Below are 25,574 nucleotides of genomic sequence, written 5' to 3' on the forward strand. Positions count from 1 at the left end.
AGGGACATCGTTTTCTAATTTTTCCTCCAAATGCTTTAGAGGCTAGCTGTGTCCTGAATGCTAGAATCTGAAGCTCAGAAAACAGGTTCCAGCTAGAGATATCTATTTGTTGGTCATCCACATATAGTGTTCCATACATTGATGATCAATGAGTTCATCCAGGAAGAGAAGAGAACCCAGTTCTGAAACCTTGAGGAACTCCAGCATTGAGAGATTTGGTAGAAGAAAGGACACTAAGGATCTACCAAAGAGGTAGGGAGCAAATAAAAGAACGTGATGCCACGGAAGCAAAGAAAAGCTCAGTGTACATATGACCCAGAAGGCTTAATAGGATCTTTGCAATCTGTCCTGAAATAGAACTCATGACTTATTTATACTTATACTGTACAAATGAACTGATACTTACCCAGCTTTTATTGCCATACACTTTTTAGGTGCTTAGAAAATGCATGAAGTATGGAGTATCAGTTAAGAAAGAAAAGCATTGTTGTAGAAGATAATTCTATAGTTACTATAAACTCCTGTACGTCCAGAGATGTTCTTTTGCCTCTTATATGTGACATGGATAAACTTCTCTTATCAGTTCCTATATTAGTGGATTTCAGAATATTGAAATATATTTTAAAGAAAATAAAGTTACTTTCAAATCTTGTATTACTTTATCACATAAAATTTTCCTTACAATGTTTTGTCTTTTGTATTATTGTCAGATTAAGCTTCCTACAATGTAACTGATTGCAGTTCCCTTTATTAAAAAATCCTGAATGATGTTGCATTTCATGTACAGTAAAATTTACACTCTTTACCCCTGTAGCTTGGGATTCCATGCCCTGCTGAATTTTGTCCCAAACAATTCCTTTTTAATATCTCCCACCACTCTCTTTAATGTAGTCCATAATACAGTCTGACCGCAAAAGTATCGGATTTTTTTGCTTAATCTGTTTTCCTGCTTCCTGGTCTTTGCTAACGCTGTAACCTCTACCTAAAATGCCTTTGTTTCTTCCTCCCCATATTTCAAAAAGCCTACTTACTTTCCAAGGTACAAACTATTTTCTCCTCCTCTGAAAACGTTCCTGAGCCGGAAATTGTCTCCCTTCTAATTTATATGTCTCCTCTTATGTCATTTGCTTCTCCAGTATATTGTTGCAATATTGTACATTTCTGACAGCTTCAGTTTGACTCATGTCTCCTTCTGATTACCCCGTAACACTCCCATGGTAATGCCTTTTTTATAGAAGTGGTTTAAGAGGTAAAATTTTTGTCTCTCTTCAATCTGTACTTGTGTTAACTGTACTACTTTTCCATTTTTCTGTAGGATCCAATGATGCCATTGCTCCAGACTTCCCGGCTCAGGTGCTAGGCACAAGGGATGATGAGCTGGCAGACACTGTTAGCATTAAACATAAAGAGGGGATCTACAGTAAGAGGGTGGTAACTAAGGCATCCTTGTCAATGGGGAAAAAAACCCTTTCAGAAAGATAATGCAGGTGACTGGATTGGCTTTGTGTATTCTGTGGCCTTTTTTTTTTCCTGTTCATCTTAAATGAGAGTGTTGTCCAGGCTTTCTTTTTTTTTCTGCTTTGTTAATGCAAACTTTTCTCCTAGCTGTTTTATCGGATATGTACAAGAAGGAAAATAAAAAATCTTTTTAAATGCTTTAGATTTTTGAAAACTGTAGACTTTATTTTCACTATGGGAAATATATGGCAACTTTTGAAATGAAATAATATCCATTTAGGTATGTTTTAACGACTAAAATTCATAGAAAATCTGGATTAAAATGCCTTGTGAATTTATCTGTCAGATGGTACAAACTAATATCTCATAGGCTGGATTCTGCAGGAAAGTGTATGGCTCACATGGTGTTTAACTTTTTAAAACTTTTGCTGCCAACATCTAAAAATAAGATTTTGGGCTTCCCTTGAGAAGTCAGAATATGTAGTTGCACTCAACTTGTATTCCTCCATGGCAGTTATCGTTGACCCTGAGGCATGGTTGTCCTCTGCAGAGAGGACATACATTGTCCTCTTTGCTTCAGTCCCCACGAGTCTCAGACTCAATCCACTTCATACATCTACCTTGTCAGTCTGGTGACTGTGGGTATTTGAGTTTTCATCCTTGCCCCTAGATATAGGCCCTGCTGTTTTATAAAAGCTTTTAATCTTTAGGAATCTGCATGATTTTTTTTCCTTTGCATCCCTGACATTGTGTTTCTTTAATTGATGCACAGTAGTATTTATTAAATGAAAATTCCCGGAGCCACTGAAAATTCTACATGTATACTTGCATGTGTTGCTTTGTTGCATTTACAGTTTTTTATTCCTGCGCATAGCTATTAGGCAAATAGGACCTACTGATCCCGGGGCAGTATTCAAACATAGGCTGGCTCTATGTTCCAGTTTTGGCATAGTGTTAATGACTTCATGTGATGTTGTTAATGCTTTTATGAGGAAACCGAATGAAAGGCTGCTTGCTAAAGTGCACACATTTATTCTTCCAGATAACTTTTTGTTGCACTGAAAAGCATTTTGAAGTCTTTTGAAATAAGATGATAAAAGAAGCACATCTGCCAGTTAACATGGAGGCTGCCAAGTAAATAGAAAGGCAAATATTTTTGCAAAATGGAGTTCATAAATGAAAACTCTCATATACTAGCTATATACTAGTGGCAATTCGGTACATATAGATAACCCTGTGATCCCACTGTCAGACAATTGAGAAGAAGGTGGATACGGAAACATTGGCAGGGAACAAAGTGATACGCTAAGGGAACTCCGTCAGAAGTCTGCACAATGAACTTACCAAATATAACTCACCTCTAGTTTGCATTTGGTAAGGATGATGTGTGTGAAATAAAGTTGGGCTTTGTTAACTGAGGGACCCCTCTAACCTCCCACTTGTTATGGGGGTCTACTGCTACTATTATTGTTGGTCTATTTCCAGACTGCATCCTAAGGAAAAGTCCTCCTATTTCACCGTTGGAGAAGCCCAGCCTCAGAGCCTCTCACTTTAAAGGATTAAGGAGAATAGGGGGAAGATACCTGCTGGGGAAAATTGAATAGTGACTTTTGTATAATAGCTAAGTGAGCCCAGTAAATATATCAGAAGTAAAAATCTCAGTAGAAGGATTGGAATATAAAACTGAGAAAATCTGTTAGGAAACAGAACATAAAAAGAAGGGAAAAGAAAAAAAATTCAAGATTGGCCCCAAAGGGTCAACATCAAAAAACAGGTGTTCCATAGAGATAATAGAGAAGATAGAAAAAAAGGACTCAAAGGACTAGTATAGGAATAAATTCCAAAACTGAAGGATATGAATTTCCATGTTAATAGGAACTGTCATGTACATAAAAATCCACACCAAGGCACATGACCTTGAAATTTCGAAACACTGGCAAGGAAAGAGATTCTGAAAGCTTCCAGAAAGAAAACAGGTACCATATAAAGAAATGCAAATTAGACTGACGTTAAGCTTTTCAAAAATAATACATGGGGCTTCCTTGGTGGCGCAGTGGTTGAGAGTCTGCCTGCCAATGCAGGGGACAAAGGTTCGAGCCCTGGTCTGGGAAGATCCCACATGCCGCGGAGCAACTAGGCCCGTGAGCCACAATTACTGAGCTTGCGCGTCTCGAGCCTGTGCTCCGCAACAAGAGAGGCCGCGATGGTGTGAGGCCCGCGCACCGCGATGAAGAGTGGCCCCTGCTCGCCGCAACTGGAGAAAGCCCTCGCACAGAAACGAAGACCCAACACAGCCAAAAATAAAATATAAATAAATAAAAATTTAAAAAAAAAATACATGGAACTAGAAACCAAAGGAGTAATGCCTTGAAATTCTGAGGGAAAATTATTTCACTAAATAAAACGAAGGAGTAGATTTAATATTTGTTAAAGGAAAACATGGGATGGAGGAAATGGGGACAACATAAGAGAGAGGGGAAAGGAATTGCCATTGCAGTGTTGGTACAGAAGCTCTAGAACAAGATCAGATTGAGGACTGCAAGAAAAAGGTCAAGTTGATAGAATACCTTATGTAGTTGACTGTATTTAGAAGAGATTTTCAATTCTATTTACATTTATGAGGATGATGTAGGGATTGGTATATAGAAACATAGCAAATGCAGAAATAGGCAATTATTAACTCCTCAGTAAAAGCAAAACTTTGTAAAAGAAAACAAATGTGATTACAGTATACTAGTTGGTTTAACTGTGAATAATAGAAACAAAACACAATCACTGAATATTGATTTCATCATCGTGACTACTATTTACATAATATATAAACAATGAACATTAATATAGGACTAAAACTTTTCAGAAGATAGATTGAGGGAATATGGGTGTGACAGGAAAGTTCTATAAAAGGTAAATCCATATGATCCTAGAAGGAAATCAAAAAATAATTTCTGGAACTAAAAAGGATACAGCAATATAAAGCATGTTATTTGGAAACAAGGATAGTGATACTAGAAGAAATGGCTAAATAAACTGGTGGTGTTTGAAAACTGTTGATTTCTGTTATAAGTTTACTGGAACTATTTGACTTTCAAAACCATTTGTACATGTTATTTTGATTAGTTTATAGTTTATTTTCCCTTACCTCCCAAAACATGGAAGAGATGGAAAATGATATATTTGGCAAATACCAACTAAAATAAAGCTAATGGGCAATGTTAATATTGACAAAATAAAATTCCAGACCAAAAAATATTAATATATATTATGAGTTTACCTTGTAAGAACAAAAGGCTCAAATATACCAATAAGATAAAATTTGAGTTTATTTTCTTTTACTCAAACTTGTATGCAGGAAAAATGACAGGAAAATATAGGTAAACCCAACAATACATACCTATCAGAAACTGAGAGACCAGGAAAGAAAATTAAAGTAGACAAGATTTAAAAATGGACTTTAAAAGTTTGACTTACTACAGAGAACTTTTCATTTTTTAAAGAACACACGGAACACTTAGAAAAATTGATGAAGCTGTTGGTTTTGAAGAATTGATGTTCAAAAAGAACAGCTTCTTTGACTACAGTGTAGCTAAATTAGGACTCAACAATAAAAACATGGAATAACAAAACGAAACAAAAATCTGTTTTATGGGTTAAGTAGTAATTGCCCCAAAATTCCTGTCCCCAGGAAACTTCAGAATGTGATGTTATTTGGAAATAGGGTCTTTGCAGATGTCATTAGTTAAAGATCTCTAGGTTATATCATCCTGGATGTAGGGTGGGCCTTAAATCCAATGATTAGTGTACTTACAAAAAGAGGAGAGGAGGCCATGTGAAGACAGGAGCAGAGATTGGAGTTATGCTGTCCAAAGCCAGGGAGCACTAGGGGTCACTAGAAGCTGGAAGAGACAAAGAAGGATTCTCCCAGATAGACTAGTTCTAAAACATGGCTTTAGAAACTAAATCCAACATTTCCAGTAACCATAGGAACAGTTAAAATAAACTTTGCCATGAAAGCCCTTATATCATGCTTGATATAGGGAGGTAGGAAGATGTAAGAACCAGGACACATGAGACATGACATTTTATCTACAACTCCTGTTTGCTTTACTGAGGGTGTAGTTTCAAATTCAGTCACCCTCTTCAGCTTCAGACTCAGATTCTTCTTCAGCATTTTTGAGCCACTCTCCAAACTTTTTCATTTGCTCAAGGATAACACTTTTCCCCTTGGCAGCATGTGCATCTTTATACCATTTCAGAATGGGTTCTTCACTCAGAACTTCAGCTTTATAAAAGAGCAGCACTATTTTCTGGAAGGCTTTCATGAAACGAATGTCGTCATAGCAATACTCCTGAATCTTCAGTAACGGAGTCAGCTCAGACTGACCTTGAGTTGTAAAGGCAGCAAGGAGAGGGCTGTATTGCTTCAAGCGCTTGATGGCTTGCTCTGCTACAAGCTCCTCTTTTTTGTTCCATTCCACGGTGCTCATTACACTGGACCATACTATTCCGATGACAACTGGTTCTGGGATGTTGTTTTTTTTTCATCTCCTCCTTGACATACAAAATTTTATCCTTAAATGGATCACCACGAGACATCTGTTCTTGAAGTTCTTTCTGGAGTTCCTTACGAGCTCCTGTGGTTTGCTGATTCCAAACATACTCTGAAAGCTCTTTCAAGCCTGCCTCGGTAAAATACTTTGTGAAGTGTTCAATGCTTTGTTTATTGGCAGGAAAAAGTTCCATCAGTCTGTTATCCATGCTCACTTTCCAAAGACTTGGAGCTACTGCATTGATATCTTTTTCATTTATCCATGATTTAAAGAGCTTTACAACCAAAGCTGCTGAAACCCCTTTAACCAAATTCTCATTATAAAGGCTATTAAGAGTGGATGCATTAAGTGTTCCAGTAGCCAGAAGGACACCGGTCAACATAGCCAGGTTGTTCCTCTCCGACTCTGAAAAACCCTTTAAGAACAGCAGCAGCTTTTTAACCTCATCTTCAAAACCTTTCTCCAGGTATTTGTAGCACCTGATTAACTTGTTAAAAACCTGAGCAAATGCTTACATGGTCTCGAGGTCTTCTTGTGCTGCGAACACACAGACATCTGTACGCATCATGTCATCTGCCAGTGTACCGCCTGGGGCCAGCATTCCACCGGCCACCAGAATGTCAAAGAGTGTTTCTGCATATCGGCAGTAATCAAGTTTTGCTCCAGAAGCATCAAGAAACTTTGCTACTGCTTCCAAATCAGTACCAGTTTCAGTTAAGCCTTGAATAATGCAGTCTTAAAACTGAGTAGAGTCAAACCTCTCTTTTGCATCTCTTTTTCTGGTTTTAAAACGCTGGCCTGATAGCGTTGCCTTTACTGCTTTTGATTACTCATAAAAGACACCCGAATTTAAGGCGAAGAGAAAAGAGCCAGAAATCCCGGAGGTGGCGGCAACTGCGGTGGTGTCTCCTCCGCCACATGAATATTCTTTACAGCAGTTTTCGTAATAGCTCCAAACTGGCAATTACCCAGAGGCCATTATTTTTATATGTACTATGCCATTATTTTTCCAGTAGTATGAGTGAATTGTAGCATATTGCCACTGTTGAATAGTAACCAGTAAATGAGACTGAGTAAAAGACAAATATATGTTTTAACACTTAACGAATCTTACAAATATAATGTAAGAGAAGAAAGCAAGACATAAAGGCTATGTGCTGTATTATTCCATTTATATAAAGTTCAGAAATATAAGTCATTTGTTGCATTTAAAATGGGGTGTTATGCTCAGCCTGGGGGAGATTGAAAGAATGAGGGGAGAGAATGTAGGGTTCTAGGCAGATTTTTTTTTTAAAACCTGGGTACATGTTCACTTTTTACCAATTCACTGAGTTCTCTGTGCATTTTTTGATACATGTCTTCTGATACATAATGCAAAAGATTTTTTTAAGATACTTTTTTAAAAACAACAAAAAATAAGTACTTAGAAATGAATCTCACAAAGGACATGCAAAACTAATGTAGAGAAAATGATAAAGCTTCATTGAAATATATTAAGGAAGACTTAAATAAATTCAATGAATCGCTACTCAAAATTCCAGTAGAATTTTTCATGGAACTTGACAGGCTGATTCCAAAATTTGTTGGAAAATCAAGAAGTCTATTTAAAGAATAAGGTAAGGGAACTTGCCATACCAGACATCAAAAGACTTATGTGTGTGTGTGTGTGTGTGTGTGTGTGTGTGTGTGTGTGTGTATACATATATAAAATTTATATATAATTTATATATGTATAAAATATATATATTTAAGATCTCACTTGCAAAGGAATAAACAAAGAAAAGTGGAACAACATGTTGACCCAGAAACACACCCATGAATGTGGAAACTAATATATGACACAGATGACATAAGAATCCTAAGACATAAGAAAGGGTAAACTATTCAATAGTGTTTGGGCCATTGATTATATATGTAAGAAAAAATAAAATCAGATAGATCCCTGCTGCACACTAAACAAAAATGTAGTCCAAATGATATTAAATGTAAAAAGGAAATCTTTAAGCTTTTAGAATTTAGATGACTATCCTTTGACCATGAAATAATGATTTCTTAAATAAGACACACAAAGCACAGACCACGAAGGAAAAAGAAAACAAGTGGTATTATTAAAATGAAAAATTTTGTGCACCGAAAGACATCATAAATAATTCAAAGACAAGACACAGACTGAGAGAAGATATTTGAAACTCATACAACCTACCAAGAAATTTTATAGTAATGTTCATTGTAATGCTTTTCAATATTAAAAAATTAGAAATAGCCTAAAGTGTATCAACAGGTGAAAATTGATATATTAATTCCATAGAATTCTACATAACACTGAGAATGAGTTCATTAGAGTCACTAAGAGTAAATCCCCCAATCGTAATACTGAGTGTAAAAGGCAAGTTACTTAAAGGTACACAGAGTATTATACCCTTTATATAAAGTTTAAAGACATGCAAAACAATCCAGTACCTTGTTGACTAATACATGCAGCACTGTATAGTAAAAAGTTCAAGAACATCTTTGAGATTGACGAACTCTAAATTGAGCTTAAGGTTGCTACTGAAAAGAGAGAATGGTATCATTGAGGCTTTACACAGGGTATCATTATCATTATATCATTATATCTGTAATGTTTTATCTTATTTCTTAAGCTCTATAGTAGACACATTGGTGTTCATTATGTTGTTTTTAGTAATCTGTATTGCCTTTCTGACTGCTCTGTTGAAAAATATTCATGCTTGGAGATAGGAAGTGAATCTCTTGTCAATCCATTGTAAAAAACATAACCATATTAACTGCTTGATAACTGTATCCTAGTTGTTGTATTGGTGATTTTTAATTTATTTACCAACATTAGTATTTTGCACTTGAGTTTTCTCATACAATAAAAAAGAAAAGAGCTGATTTTAAAAGACCAATAAGGTAGATAAATCTCTAGCAAGTAGGACCAAGAAAAACAGAAAGAAAATAGAAAGCGTTAGACAAATTTAACCTCAGGAGATTTTAAAAAGTTATATGAGTATAATATATAAAATCTAGATGATATAGATGCTTTTCTAGGATTATACGAAATATCAAAATTTGCCCCCTAAGTGACAAAAATGTTGAATAGGCTTGTTCAGATGTACTTTACTACTTTGAAAGATACCTGATCTGGATTTTTTTTTTTTAACTGTTGCATCAAATCAGCAAAGAACAGATTTTGTTTAAAGTGATTGTACACAGAAGAATATGGAAAACTTTCCAAACCCCCCAAAACTGTCATATGTTATAAAGTCCTTGAAACTGTCACAGCTTTTACATGGTTGAGCCTAAGAGATGCTTTTTTTCCTAATATATAAGGAGGTTTTTGTTTTTGTTTTTGTTTGGGGTGGAGGGGGTGGATTACTTGCTTGTGTTATCTTTTCCTTCTCCCTGGGATCAAATGACATCATTATTCCAGATGCTCAAGTTCAAGTTCTCATCACTGGGGATGAGGACCTCTCAGACAAAAACCAGAAAAAGGAGATCTACAGTAAAAGGGCAGTGACCGAGGCTGCTCGATCTGAAGAAAAAGAATCCTTGCAGAAAGACACTACAGGTAGTGGAACTGTAGAATTATCTGCCTACTGTTCTATTCTGGCCTTCTAAAATGAATATAAATAGAAAAGTATTATATATTCTTGCTCTCTTCAACCCTGCATCTTCTTCATGTGTGAAATAGGATGTTAGCTGCAACTTTTGGTATACATTGGCAGGTAAAACTAACATTTTTAAAGCTCTTTGAGATATTTTTGGAGAACTTTGTGAATATTGTACACAAATTAATCTCATTGCCAGAAATTCACATAATGGACTTTTTAAAACTCTACTGATAAAAATATTTGTTGCCATGAGATACTAATTCTCTAATAAAATTGTTTTACATAGGCCTTTGTTCTTCAGGAATTTAGCTTGTTTACTTCCTAACAACCTACCCAGTTAATTTACTTCGGTAGGACTGTGCTGATTAAAAATGCCTGTAAAAGTGTGTTTAGTTTAGGATAGTTTTGGCTCTGAGAGATGAAAACAAAAACAAAATGACATTGGCTTAAAGAAGACAGAAAAGAGTATCAGGGAACAAAGCTCTTTCTCTCCTGTTGCTTCAACATTTTAGCCTCCATTCTCATGCTGTAGTTATCAGACACGTATTCCAGCCAGCAGAAAGGAAAAAAAAGGAAAAAGAAAAAAGTGTATTTCTTCCTTTAAATACTTCTCAAAAGTTAAATGTACCATTCCCCTTCCATCCTATTGGCCAGACTTATTCACACGGTCACACCAACCTATGTTGCCAGGGAGGCTGGGAAATATCATCACCATATGATGGTATGCCCAGCTAAGTCAGGTTCTATTTTAGAGGAAAAGGAAAATGGATTTCGGAGGACAGCTGGTAGTCTGCCACAAGTATAAATAAAAACATAGTTTGGAGTATAATTAGCCACTTCTCTTTTTTTGTGTATTGCTTCTTTTTCAGAAGTTATATTGTATTCTGGGCAATATAGTATTCGAAAATTTACCCGCTTTTTTGCTGTTTTTAAACGAATGCTTCAGAAAAAGTTTTGATCATGTTAATCTCCTCATCAGAAAGTTTTCATTGCCCTTGAAAATAAAAACTAGGACTTCGCTGGTGGTGCAATGGTTAAGAATCCGCCTGCCAATGCAGGGGACACGGGTTCCAGCCCTCCTGTGCTCCGCAACAAGAGAAGCCACCGCACTGAGAAGCCTGCGCCCCACAATGAAGAGTAGCCCTGCTCGCCGCAACTGCAGAAAGCCCGCACGCAGCAACGAGCACCCAATGCAACCAAATAAATAAATAAATAAATACATTTATTAAAGAAAAAGAATGAAAACTAAACTTTTTGAGCCTAGTCTTTCAGAACAGTAGAATGGGCTCCCAAAGAACCTTTCAAAGGCTAATTTTTCTCCTTTCCTTACAAATTCTATAATCTAATAAATTATATACTTGCACTGTTTCTTAGATGTTCCGTTGCTTTCCTGATTCCATTTTTTTCATATGTATTCACCTTTGCCCAAAATGCTTTTCTCTTTCCATCTCAGTTTTTTGGTTTGTTTTAAACATCTTTATTGGAGTATAATTGCTTGACAATGGTGTGTTAGTTTCTGCTTTATAACAAAGTGAATCAGCTATACATATACATATATCCCCATATCTCCTCCCTCTTGCGTCTCCCTCCCACCCTCCCTATCCCACCCCTCTAGGTGGTCACACCGCACTGAGCTGATCTCCCTGTGCTATGCGGCTGCTTCCCACTAACTATCTATTTTACATTTGGTAGTATATGAGTCCATGCCACTCTCTCACTTCGTCCCAGCTTCCCCTTCCCGCTCCCCGTGTCCTCACGTCTGTTCTCTACGTCTGCGTCTTTATTCCTGTCCTGCATCCATCTCACTGTTTATCCAGTGTAACTCTCTTCTCACACTAGTAGATGCTTGAGAGGTATTTTAAAATAATTTTTGTCAGCTTCCTGTCTGAATCTTGATTTCCCTCTCTTAGGTTCCAGTGCTGCTGCTGCTTCAGAGCAGTCAGCTCAACTACAAGACACGAAGATTGATAATCTACCAGACACTAAAGCCATTAAACAGAAAGGGGAGATCCACAGTAAGAGGACAGTTCCTAAGGAAGCCTGGCCCGAAGAGGAGAAATCCTTGCAAATAGATATTGCAGGTAATGGGGAGTGGGGTAGGGGGTGTGAGAGAGAGAGAGCATGCACACGCAAACGCCTGTGTCTACGTGTTTCCACTTAATTCTGATGAGACTATAGTCTCACAATTTAAACAGAGTTCCATCTTTTTAGTTTTTGCTTTCTTATGCATATCACTTCAGTGCTTCTTTGTCTGTGTGGATGTATGTATTTATTTGTAAGATAATTGTTACTTCTGGGAAAAGACACTGGCAATTTAGAAACAAAATTACAATTAAATACCCAAGGCTGATAGTATTAGAAGTGAAGTACCATGTCTCAACACTGAAACAGGGGAGGGAAAGCTTAAGGCATTCCAGATGACTGTGACAAAGACAGAAAGAATCTCAATACAAACTTTTAAAAAATTACAATAAAAAAGACCCAAGATCAAATCTATTTATGTTTACCCATGGCCCCCTTTTTCTAATAACATAAAAGAAAAGTGTATAGGACACAAGCCGTTACTAGCTAGCTGTCAAACTTTATGTCTTAGAGGAATATAGAACAGTATCCAGATAAGCAAAGAAAGGAGTCAAGAAGCTAATCTAGCGATACTGTATTTTGAAAATAGTCCTCGTGCAGCTGCTAACATCAAGAAAGTATTAGATGGATTTTTTTCCATAAGGCCACCAAGACTACACAGTGGGAAAAGAATAGTCTCTTCAACAAATGGTGTTGGAAAACTGGATATCCACATGCAGAAGAATTAATTTGGACCATTACCTTTTACCATATACAAAATTAACTCAAAATGGATCAAAGATCCAAACAGAAGAGCTAAAATTATAAAACTCTTAGAAGAAAACATGGGGGGAAAGCTTCATGACATTGGATTTGGCAATGATTTCGTGGATATGACACCAACAGTATAGGCAACAAAAGCAAAAATAAATAAATTATACTATATCAGAATTTAAAACTCTGCTTCAAAGGACACAATCAACAGAGTTAAAAGACAACCTGTGGAATAGGAGAAAATATTTGCAAATCATGATAAGTGATCAATATCCAGATTATATATGGAACTTCTAAAAGTCAACAACAAAGAAACCCAATTTAGAAATGGGTAAAGGACTCGAATAGACAATTCTCCAGGGAGTATATATGAATGGCCAACAAGTATATGAAAAGATGCTTAATATCACTAATCATCAAAGAAATGCAAATCAAAACCACAATGAGATACTACTGCACACCTATTAGGATGGGTAGTATCAAAAGAACAGAAAATAACAATTGTTGGCAAGGATGCAGAGAAATTGGATCCCTTGTGCACTGCTGGTGGAAATATAAAATGGCACAGCCATTATGGAAAACAGTATGGAGGTTCCTAAAAAATTAAAAATAGAATGACGATATGATACAGCAATCCCACTTCTGGGTGTATATCCAAAGGAATTCAAAGCAGGAGCTCAGAGATATCTGCACACCCATGTTCATTGCAGCATTACTCACAATAATCAAGATACGTCCATCAGCAGATGAATGGATAAATAGAATGTGATATATATACAATAGAATGTTATGCAGCCTTAAAAGAAGAAAATCCTGTCACATGCTATAACATAGGTGAATCACAAGGACCTTGTGCTGAGTGAAATAAGCCAGTCACAAAAAGATAAGCACTGTATATTCCACCTACATGAAGTCTCTGAAATAGTGAAACTCATAGAAACAAAGTAGAAAAGTGGCTGCCAACGGCTGGGGAGAGAAAGGAGGGGGAGTTCATGTTTATTGGGTATAGAGTTTCAGTGTTGCAAGATGAAGATGTTCTAGAGATCTGTTGTGCAACAGTGTGAACATACTTAACACTGCTGAACTGTATGCTTAAAAATTGGTTAAGATGGTAAATTTAATCTTCTGTGTTTATCACACACAAAAAAGAATGTGTAAGATGAAAAAACAACATTGCAACTCTGCAGTGGGTAGTCTAGGAGACATAGCTTGGAAAAGAAAGATGGAAATATAACCTGCAGAAGCATACTCTAGCCCAGGCCGCACAGAGGAGGTGAGCGGCGGGCGGGCGAGCGAGAGAAACTTCATCTGCAGCTCCCTATCGCTCCCCATTCCTCACGTTACCGCCTGAACCATCCCCCCACCCCCCACCCCCCACCCCCGTCTGTGGAAAAATTGTCTTCCCTGACACTGGTCCCTGGTGGCAAAAAGGTTGGGGACCGCTGCCCTAGAGGACCCTCAAGGAGAAATGGATAATACAGAACACTAGAGAGCTTGAACACACATACTTAGCCCATGACAGACCATAGAAATGAAATTAAAAACAACAAGAAAAGCAGAGTTAGAGAAACATCTGGAAATAATGAGGTTGATGTGTATAAATGTTTGTATGCTTTTAAAAAACAACCTTTCAAATGCTCATAGAACATTTTTTTTTCAAACAGCTTTTTTAATATGTAATGCACATATATAATTCTCCCACTTAAAGTGTACCATTTAATGATTTTTACCCTATTCACAGATATGTGCAACCATCAGCACAGTTGACTTTAGAACATTTTTATCACCTCAGAAAGAAACCCTATACCCCTTAGCTATCACCCCTCTATTTCCTCATCACCCACCTCCCCCCAAGCCCTAAGTCAACCACTGATCTACTTTGTCTCTATTATAAATTTTCCTATTCTAGACCTTAATACAAATGGAATCATTTAATGTGTGGACTTTTGTGACTGGCTTCTTTTAACTCAGCATGATGTTTTTGGGTTCATCCAAGTTAGGGCTTGTATCATTATTTTATTCCTTCTAATGGCTCAATAATATTTCATCGTATGTATGTATCACAGTCTGTTTATCTGTTTGTTGATGGACATTTGGTTGTTTCCACCTTTTGGCTACTATGAATAATGCTTTTTATAAAATAATGATTTTATATTTATAAAATATAAATGCTTTTCTCTTCATGTACAGGTTTTTATATGGACAGTATGTTTTCATTTGTCTTGGGTATGTACCCAGGAATGGAGTTCCTAGATCATGGGATAACTTTATATTTCATCATCTGAGGAGTTGTCAGACTGTTTGCCAAAGTGGCTGCACCATTTTACATTCCCAGGAGCAATGTATGAGGATTTCAATTTCTCTACAAACTCAGCAACACTTATTATCTGACTTTTTCATTGGATCTATTCTAGTGGATGTGAATTTGTATCTCATTTTGCTTTTGATTTGCATTTGCCTCATGATTATGATGTTGAACATCTTTCTGTGTGCTTATTGGCCAGTTGTGTGTTATCCTTGGAGAAATGTGTATTCAGATCCTGGCCTGGTTTTTATTTGGGCTATTTCTCTTTTTTATTGAGTTTTAAGAGTTCTATGTATTCTAGATACACATTCTTATCAAAATTTTGATTTTGATATATTCTCCCATTCGGTGAGTTAAAATTGGGAAGTATGAGTCCTCCAACATTACCTTATTTTTCATGATTGTCTTGGCTATTCTGGGTCCTTGACAATTCCATATGCTTGCAAAATTTCTACTAAGAAATCAGCCAGGATTCTGATAGGGATTGTGTTGAATCTGTGATCACTTTGGTGAGAATTGCTTTCTTAACAGTAAGTCCGTGGACTTGGGATGTTTGATTTAGATAGATATTTATTGATTTAGATATTTATTTAGTCTTTAATTTCTTGCAGTCATTTTTTGTAGCTTTCAGAGTAGAAGTTTTTCTCTTCTTATGTTAAATTTACATTAATATTTTAATTTTTTTGAGGCTGTTGTGAACAGAATGGTTTCCTTTTGCTTTTCTTTTTGTTTTTGGCTGTGCTGCTTGACTTGAGGGATCTTAGTTCCCCAACCAGGGATCTAACTTATGCCCTCTTGCAGTGGAATTGCAGAGTCCTAACCACTGGACTGCCAGAGAATTCCCCCAGAATGGTTTTCTTAATTTCATTTTCAGTTTGTTAATTGCAAGTATATCATAATACAATTGATTTTTTTAATATTTAACTTTTATCCTGCAACGATGCTGAACTCGTTTATTAGTTCTAAATGGTGAATGGGATTGTTTGCTTAATTTGTCTTTCTTAGCTTTCGTTGTTAGTATGTAGAAATGCAGCAGATTTCTGTGTATTAATTTCATATCCTGAAACTTTAGCGAATTCACTGATGAGCTCTAGTAGTTTTCTGGTAGCAGCTTTAGGATTTTATAGTATCATGTCGTCTGTAAAAACTGACAGTTTTACTTCTTCTTTTCCAATTTGGATTCGTTTTATTTCTTTTTCTCCTCTGCTTGCCGTGACTAGGACCTTCAAAACTATGTTGAAAAAAAGTGGCGAGAGTGGACATCCTTGTCTTGTTCCTGATCTTAGGGGAAATGCTTTCAGCTTTTCACCATTGAGTATAATGTTAGCTGTGGGTTTGTCATATATGGCCTTTATTGTGTTGAGGTATGTTCTCTCTGTGCCCACTTTCTAGAGAGTTTTTATCATAAATGTGTGTTGAAATTTGTCAAAAGCTTTTTCTGCATCTATTGAGATGATCATATGGTATTTTTTTTAAATAAATTTATTTTATTTATTTATTTTTGGCTGTGTTGGGTCTTCATTACTGTGTGCGGGCTTTCTCTAGTTGCAACGAGCGGGGGCTACTCTTTGTTTCGGTGTGCGGGCTTCTCATTGCGGTGGCTTCTCTTTGTTGCGGAGCACAGGCTCTAGGCGCACAGGCTTCAGTAGTTGTAGCACGCGGGCTCAGTAGTTGTGGCTCACGGGCTCTAGAGCACAGGCTCAGCAGTTGTGGCACACGGGCTTAGTTGCTTCACGGCATGTGGGATCTTCCGGGACCAGGGCTCGAATCCGTGTCCCCTGCAATGGCAGGCAGATTCTTAACCACGGTGCCACCAGGGAAGCCCCCTTTTTTTCTTGATGAGTCTTCCTAAAGGTTTATCAATTTTGTTTATATTTTCAAAGAGCCAGCTTTTAGTTTCATTGATCTTTCCTATTGTTTTTCTAGTCTCTATTTCATTTATTTCTGCTCTGATATTTATGATTTCTTTCCTTCTACTAACTTTGGTTTTTATTTATTCTTCTTTCTCTACTTGCTTTAGATGTAAGTTTAGGTTGTTAATTTGAGATTTTTCTTGTTTCCTGAGGTAAGCCTGTATCACTATAAACTTCCCTCTTAGAACTGCTCTGTCTGCGTGCCATAGGTCTTGGATCATCGTGCTTTCGTTTTCATTTGTCTCTAGGTAGTTTTTGATTTCCTCTTTGATTTCTTCAGTGATCCATTGGCTGTTTAGTAGCATATTGTTTAGCCTCCACGTGTGTGTGGTTTTTGCAGTTTTTTTTTTCTTGTAGGTGATTTCTAGTTCCATAGAGTTGTGGTTGGAAAAGAAGCTTGATATGATTTCAGTTTTCTTACATTTACCAAGGCTTGTTTTGTGGCCTAACATGTGATCTATCCTGGAGAATGTTCCATGTGCACTTGAAAAGAATGTGTATTCTGCTGCTTTTGGGTGGAATGCTCTATAAATATCAGTGAAGTCCCTTTGGTCTAATGTGTTATTTAAGGCCTGTGTTTCCCTATTGATTTTCTCTCTGGATGATCTGTCCATTGATGTAAATCGGGTGTTAAAGTCCTTACTATTATTGTGCTGCTGTTGATTTCTCCTTTTATGTCTATTAATATTTTGCCTTATGTATTCAGGTGCTCCTATGTTGGGTGCATATATATTTACAGTTGTTATATCTTCTTCTTGGATTGATCCCTTGATCATTCTGTAGTGTCCTTCTTTGTCTCCTGTGACAGTTTTTATTTTAAAGTTGATTTCATCTAATATAAATATTGCTACTCTGGCTTTCTTTCGATTTTCATTTGTGTGGACTACCTTTTCCATCCCCTCACTTTTAGTCTGTATGTGTCTCTAGATCTGTAGTGAGTCTCTTGTAGGCAGCAAATACACGGGTCTTGTTTTTGTATCCATTCAGCCAGTTTGTGTCTTTTGGTTGGAGCATTCAGTCTGTTTACATTTAAGGTAATTATCGATACGTACGTTCGTACTGTCATTTTGTTAATTGTTTTGGATTTGTTTCTGTAGGTCTTTTTTTCCCCCTTCTTTTGTTCTCTTCTCTTGTGATTTGATGACTATCTTCAGTGTTATGTTTAGATTCCTTTTTTGTGTATGTGTGTATCTGCTACAGATTTTTGGCTTGTGGTTACCTTGAGGTTATTGTATAGCAGTCTCTGTATATATATGGTGATTCTTCTAAATTGCTGATGTCTTACTTTCAAATGCATTTGCAATTACCCTCCATGTGTACTCTCCTCCCCTCATGATTACTGTTTTTTATGTCATGTTTTACATCAAATTGTTTTGTGTATCCCTTAACTGCTTATCGTGGATACAGATGATTTTACTACTTTCGTCTTTTAATCTTCCTGCTAGCTTTGTTTGTGAATGATTTCCTACCTTTACTGTATGTTTACTGGTGAGCTTTTTTGTTCCATAGTTTTCTTATATCTAGTTGTGGCCTTTTCTTTTGCACCTGGAGAAGTTCCTTTAACATTTGTTGTAAAGCTGGTTTAGTGGTGCTGAATTCTTTTAGCCTTTGCTTGTCTATACAGCTTTTGATTTCTCTGTCAAATCTGAACAAGAGCCTTGCTGAGTAGAGTATTCTTGGATGTAGGTTCTTCCCTTTCATCACTTTACATATATCATGCCAGTCCCTTCCGACCTGCAGAGTGCCTGCTGAAAAGTCAGCTGACAGTCTTATGGGAGTTCCTTTGTATGTTGTTTGTTGCTTTCCCCTTGCTGCTTTTAGTATTCTCTGTATCTTTAATTTTTGACATTTTGATTACAGCGTGTCTTGGTGTGCTCCTCTTTGGGTTATCCTGTATGGGATTTTCTGCGCTTCTTGGACTTGGATGACTATTTCCTTTCCCAGGTTAGGGAGGTTATCAGCTATTATCTCTTCAAATATTTTCCTGAGCTCTTTCTTTCAAGTGTTTTCCCGAGCTCTTTCTCTCTTCTTCTGGGACCCCTGTAGTGCGAATATTAGTGCTCTTGATGTTGTCTCAGAGATCTTTTAAACCGTTCTCATTTCTTTTAAAATCTTTTTTCTCTTCAGTGGCAGTGATGTCCACTACTCTGTCTTCCAGCTCACTGATCCATTCTTCTGAATCCTTTAGTCTACTTTGATTCCTTGCACTGTATTTTTCATTTCAGTTATTGTATTCTTCATCTCTGGTTGTTCTTTATATTTTCTAACTCTTTTCTCAAAACTTATGACTTCTCATTCTGTGCATCCATTCTCCTCCTGAGTTCTTTGATCATCTGTATGATCATTACTCTGAACTATTTCTTGGGTAGATTGCCTATTTCCACTTCACTTAGTTCTTCTTCTGGGATTTTATCTTGTTCCTTCATTTGAAACATATTGCTCTGCCATCTCATTTTGTCAATAAGTTGCTATTTGTATTTTTATGTATGTAGTAGGTAAGTTACATCTGTCAACCTTGGAGAAGTGGCCCTCTGTAGGAGGCGTCCTGTGCACTTCAGCAGCGCACTCCCCTCTTGTTACCCAAGCTGTGTGCTCTAGGGGTTCACCCTAAGAGGGCTACTTGGGCCTTCTGTTGTGGTGGGCTAACTATGTGGGCAGGCTGGTAGGCCCTTAGTCTGGTTGGTTGCCAGGTCCTGCCTTGTGTGGATGCTGCTGGCTGCTGCTTAGCAGGGCCTGGTCACAACGTGGCTGGTTGCAGAATGCTAGGGGCCCCGGGGCTAATGCTGGCTCACTGGTGGGTGGAGTCAGGGTCCTGAAGACCCTAGGGTTGTTGCCTACCCACTGGTAGTTGAAGCCAGGTCATGGGGTTAGTGCTGGTCTACTGGCAGGCAGAGCTGGTCCCTGGGTCCAGCTGCAGGGTCCTGGGATCCCAGAGCTCATTTCAGGTTGTCGAGGGGGTGGTGTCGCTTCCTGACACAGTTGGGTACAGGGTCTGGAGTGTCCTGAAGGTTTCCTTGGCCTGCTAGTGGGCCAGTCCAAGGCCCAGCTGGTCCCAGGGTAGGCTCTGGCCTGCATTGAGGAATCATAGTTTTCTTGCTTTGAGTGCCTGCATCCTGGTGAATGAGACTGGTCTAGAAGCTTGGCCTGGCTTCCTGGTGGGAGAGTCCTGTGCCTGTCTACTGGTGGGTGGTGCTGGGTCTTGGCCCTCTGGTGGGCTGGGCCATGTCTAGGGGCTAGTCCAAAGGCAGCTGTGAGCTTTTTTGTCTTTAGGCAGCCTGTCTGCTAATGGGTGGAGCTGTGTCCTGACCCAGTTAGTTCTTTGGCCTGAGGCGTCCCAGCACGGTTGCCTGCAGGCTGTTGGGTGGGGACAGGTTTTGGAGCTAATGAGCCAATATGTCATCCACCAACAGTATTCCCCAATATGTCTGCCACCAGTGTCTATGTCCCCAGGGTGAGCCGCAGCCACCCTTCCCCAACCCCTGCCGCTCCAGGAGACTCTCCAAGACCAGCAGGTAGGTCTGGCCCAGGCTCCTATCAAATTACTTCTTTGGCCCTGTGTCCCAGGGTATATGAGATTTCATGTGCACCCTTTAAGGGTGATATCTCTATTTTCCCCAGTCCTGTGGGGCTCCTGCAATTAAGCCTTTCTGGCCTTCAAAGCCAAATGCTCTGTGGGCTCATCTCAACAATGCCAGACCCCCAACCTGGGAGAACCTCTGTAATATATTTACTCTCCAGTTTTCGTTGCCTACATAGGGGTTATGGAATTTGATTATATTGTGAGTCTCCCCCTACTACTGGTTTTGTTGCGGTTCCTTCTTTATGTCTTTTGGTGTAGGAGATCTTTTCTGGTGGGTTCCAGTGTTTTGTGTGTGTGCGTTTTTTTTTAATGGTTGCTCTGCGGATAGTTGTGATTTTGGTGTGCTTGTGAGAGGAGGTGAGCTCAAGGTCTTTTTACTCTGCCATCTTGCCCACTTTCCTCTATACCACATTTTCTTTTTTTGTTTGTTTTCTTTTAATTTTTATTGGAGTATAGTTGCTTTACAGTGTTGTGTTAGTTTCTACTGTACAGCAAGGTGAACCAGCTATACGTGTATATATATATATATATATCCCCTCTTTTTTGGATTTCCTTCCCATTTAGGTCACCACAGAGCATTGAGTAGAATTCCCTGTGCTATATACAGTAGGTTCTCGTCAGTTATCTATTTTATACATAGTATCAATAGTGTATATATGTCAGTCCCAATCTCCCAATTCCTCCCACCCCCCATACCACACTTTCCTTATCTATTCATCCATCAGTGGACACTTAGGTGGTTTCCATGTCTTGGCTATTTTAAATAATGCTGCAGTGAGCACAGATATACGAATATCTCTCCAAGACCAAGCTTTCAATTGTTTTGTGTATAGACCCAGAAGCAGAATTGCTGGATCATATGGTAGTTGCATTTTAACTCTTTGGGTAACCTCCATACTGATTTCCATAGTGGCAACACCAATTACATTCTCACTAACAGTGCACAGGAAAAGGAACCTTTAGCTCCATATCCTCACTAATGCTTGTTATTTCTTGTCTTTTTGATGATAGCCATTCTAACAGGTGTGAGGTGATATCTCATTGTGGTTTTGGTTTACATTTCCCTGATGATTATTGGTGCTGAGCATCTTTTCCTGTATTTGTTAGCCATTCGTATGTCTTCTTTACAAAAATGTCTATTAAGATCCTGTGCCCATTTTTTAATGGGGTTGTTTGTTTGTTTGTTTTTATTTGAGTTGAATTCTTTGTCTATTTTGGATGTTAACCCCTTGTCAGATATGTCATTTGCAAATATCTTCTTCCATTCAGTAGTCTGATGGTGTCTTTTGCTGTGCAGAAGCCTTTCAGTTGGATGTACTCCTACTATTTACTTTTGCTTTTGTTGTCTTTGCTTTTGGTGTCAAATTCAAAAAATTATTGCTAACACCAGTGTCGAAGCTCTTACTGCCTATGTTTTCTTCTAGGAATTTTATGGTTTCAGACCTTACATTTAAATCTTCAATCCATTTAGAATTAATTTTTGTGTATGGTGTAAGATAATGCTTCAGTTTCATTCTTTTGCATGGGGCTATCGAGTTTTCCCAATACCATTTATTGAAGAGACTATCCTTTCCCCATTGTATATTCTTGGCTGCTTTGTCATAAGGTAATTGACCTTACATGTGTGAGTTTATTTCTGGTCTCTCTATTCTTTTCCATTGACCTACATGTCTGTTTTTATGTCAGTACTATACCATTTTGATTACTGTAGCTTTGTAATATAGTTTGAAATCAGGAAGTGTGATGCCTACAGTTTTCTTCTACTTTTTTAAGATTGCTTTGGCTATTTGGAGTCTTTTGTGGTTACATACAAATTTTAGGATTGTTCAATTTTTGTGAAAAATGCCATTGGAATTTTGATAGGGATTGCATTGAATCTGTAGATTGTTTTGAGTAGTATGGACATTTTAACAATATGAATTCTTCCAATCTGTGAGCACAGAATATTTTCCCATTTGTTCATGTCTTTTTCAGCTTTTTTCATCAATGTTTTCAGTATACAGGTCTTTTACCTCCTTGGTTAAATGTATTCCTAGGTATTTTATTCTTTTGATGCAATTATGAACAGGATTGTTTTCATTTCTTTTTCTGGTAGTTTATTATTAATGTATAGAAATGCAACAGATTTTTGTCTGTTAAATAATTTTGTATACTGCAACTTTACTGAATGTTTTAGTTGTAACAGTTTTTTTGGTGGTGTCTTTAGGGTTTTCTATATCTAAAACCATGTCATTTTCACATAGTGACAATTTTGCTTCTCTTCTGATTTGGGTGCCTTTTGTTTCTTTTTCTTGCCTAATTGCTCTGGCTAGAACTTCCAATACTGTGTTCAATAAACGTGATGCCGGTGGATATCCTTGTCTTGTTCCTGATCTTAGAGGAAATGCTTTCCATTTTTCACCATTGAGTATGTTAGCTATGGTCTTGTCAGAAATGGTCGCTGAGCTATGTTTCCTGTATACCTACTTTGTTGAGAGTTTTTATCATGAATGGATTTTGAGTTTTCTCAAATGCTTTTTCTACATCTATTGATTATATGAATTTTGTCCTTTATTTGGTTAGTGTCATGCACCACATTGATTGATTTGTAAGATGTTGAACCATCCTTGCATTCCTGGAATAAATCTCACTTGATCATAGTGTATAATCCATTTAATATATTATTGAATTTGGTGTGCTAATGTTTTGTTTGGTTTCTTTTTGCATCTATGTTCATCAGGGATATTGGCTTGTAATTTTCTTGTAGTGTATCTACACTGGGTATCTAGGTAACGTCTGGATAACAGGGTAATGTGGGCCTTATAAAATAAGTTTGGAAGTGTTCTCTCCTGTTCTGTTTATTGGAAGAGTTTGAGAATCTTTCCTATTAATTCTTCCTTAAATGTTCGGTAGAATTCAGCAGTGACGCCACCTGGCTCTGGACTTTTGTTCATTGGGAGGTTTGGGAGTCTTTTTATCCTTTAGATATAAAAGCAGACTCCATGTATCCCACTATATTTTGGGGAAATTGTCTTAGGGATTCCCAGAGTATTTAGTGAAAATTCTGATTACCAATAATCTATAGAGAAGGTAAAATGGATCCCATAGTTACAAGTGATACTGTGTTTCATATGTATGTCTGTTTCTTCCATGACTTAGAACTCTTAAGAATGTGTATGGAAACTGAATTAACGTTTACAATTATGGTTTATAGTTGTTAAGATGTTCTACATCTTAAAATGCCTATTTTGATATAGAATGACTGTCAAAATGTGAAGATGGAAGATGGTAAATTTTATTAGGTGTATTTTACCACAATAAAAAAAATGGAGGGGGTGTGAAGATGGTTCAGAAAAAAGAATTTTTCAAGGCTCTAAAACATATAAAGAGTTGGAGTTTTAAAAATTCCATCCATTTAATTACTGATGATAAAAATAAAGTCTCGGGTTTCTTAGCTGAAAATGAGATTAATAATACCTCTCTCTCAGTTTGATAAGAGGGGAAAAAGCAGATATAGAGCATATATCATAATAGCCCACACATAGCAAGCAGTAATACATAGCAGCTGCTGTTACAATCCCAAGAACCTAAATGCCCTCCTCAAGGTCATACAGCCAGTCTGTGGCAGAATCCAGCCCAGAATCTGGGTCTTTTGATCCGGAGTCTCTTAAACTATTACCATGCCAATCTGGCCACTAGGCACAAGGCATGAATCCTTTGTCCAGGCAGTGAATTTTCTGAATCTTTATATAGACCATTCTTTCCTTCAGTCTTCGTTTTGTATCTAAAGAATTAAATGTGAATACTATTTCTAAAGGGAATGCAAATATTTTGAAAGTCCTTCAAAATCTTTTTTTTTTTTTTTCGCCTTTTCAGAGTCCAGATGTCATTCAGAATTTGAAAATACCACCCATTCTGTCTTCAGGTCAGCTAAGTTTTACTTTCATCATCCAGTGCACCTACCAAGTGATCAAGATTTTTGCCATGAATCCTTAGGAAGAAGAGTTTTCCTGAGGCATTCTTGGAAAGATTCCTTTCAGCATCATCCAGACAAACAAAGAGAACACACTTGCCTTCCTTCCTCTTATCAAAATGTGGCAAAGACAAAGTCAGATTATACCAGAATAGAGAGCCTCAGTATCAATGTAAGCTTGGAAAACAAAGAAGTACAGCATACTACTAAAAGTCAGGCTAGAGATTTTCCAAAATATGACAAACAAGTTAATGACCTAAAAAGGGATCATAAGGCCACCCCAGAGTTAACAACTCAGCACACTGTGAGTTTAAATGAACTCTGGAACAGGTATCAGGAGCGACAGAGGCAACAGAAACCTCCTGAGTTCAGTGCCAAGAAGGAACTTTCCTTGGTGGAGCGACTTGATCGTTTGGCTAAACTTCTTCAGCGTCCCATCACACATTCTCTCCAGCCCTCAGAAAGGACACAGGATGATAGCAAGGGGGAACAAGATGTTAAGGAATGGAGTGGTAGACAGCAACAGCAGAACAACAAGCTTCAGAAAAAGAAACGGTATGAAAGCCTGGAGAAATGCCGTAAAAACACAGGCGATCTTAAAAAAAAACAAGGTTCTTTCTACTCATCAAGCTGGGAGGGCCAATCAGATTACAATTGAACAGATTAAATTTGATAAATATATTCTGAGAAAACAGCCAGGTTTTCATTATATAAATAACACTTCTTCAGATTCTAGACACTCAGAGAAGAGTGAGCTGCTCACAGATACTGCCGCCAACATCCTTTCCACCACCACTTCTGTGGAATCAGATATATTGACCCAAACAGATAAGGAAGTGACTCTGCATGAGAGGGGCAGCTCTATTTCCACCATTGATACTGCCCGACTGACTGATCCATGCTTTTGGCCATGAAAGAGTTTGTTTGTCACCCAGGCGAATTAAACTAGACAGCAGCATCACCGACCATCAGAGGAGATACCTTGAGAAGCGGAGCGAGAAAAACAAGAAACCATTGAATACAGGTTACCCCCAAATTACTTCAGAGCACACCAGAAGGAAACACATCCAGGTACATGGCTACAAATTCCATCTGGCAATGTGACTGCATTTTTCATGGACTTGTTAGTTAAGCTTTGCACACAGGTGAAAAATAGCCAATTGCCCTTTCCTCACTATAACATTTCTTACCAGCTGGAAAAGAGTGAGAAAGTGTAGTACAGTGCTGTTTGAGTCGTCATTCTTTTCATCAACACTCCTTTACGAATTACCCTTTGGATGAAAGGCTTTGCTGCTAAATGCTTCAAAATCTGCAAAGTCTATACCTTTGGTACAGGGGAGCTTCAAGTTTAGAATGACCTCCATTCTGAA

General features: G+C 37.7%; 1 long non-coding RNA gene and 1 pseudogene across 1 annotated transcript; one reads left to right on the forward strand and one right to left on the reverse strand.

Annotated features, from left to right (window-relative positions):
- The first annotated feature begins 1,415 nt into the window (after positions 1 to 1,415).
- On the forward strand, positions 1,416 to 24,277 carry LOC130709349 (uncharacterized). The gene is made up of 4 exons (XR_009009852.1): positions 1,416 to 1,487; positions 9,439 to 9,576; positions 11,530 to 11,700; positions 24,108 to 24,277. It is a non-coding gene; the product is annotated as an uncharacterized LOC130709349 (long non-coding RNA).
- On the reverse strand, positions 4,770 to 7,356 carry LOC130709340 (eIF5-mimic protein 2-like; annotated as a pseudogene).
- Positions 24,278 to 25,574: the final 1,297 nt, after the last annotated feature.

This window comes from Balaenoptera acutorostrata, chromosome 12, assembly GCF_949987535.1.
Source record: "Balaenoptera acutorostrata chromosome 12, mBalAcu1.1, whole genome shotgun sequence".
In the NCBI taxonomy this organism is placed as follows: Eukaryota; Metazoa; Chordata; class Mammalia; order Artiodactyla; family Balaenopteridae; genus Balaenoptera; species Balaenoptera acutorostrata.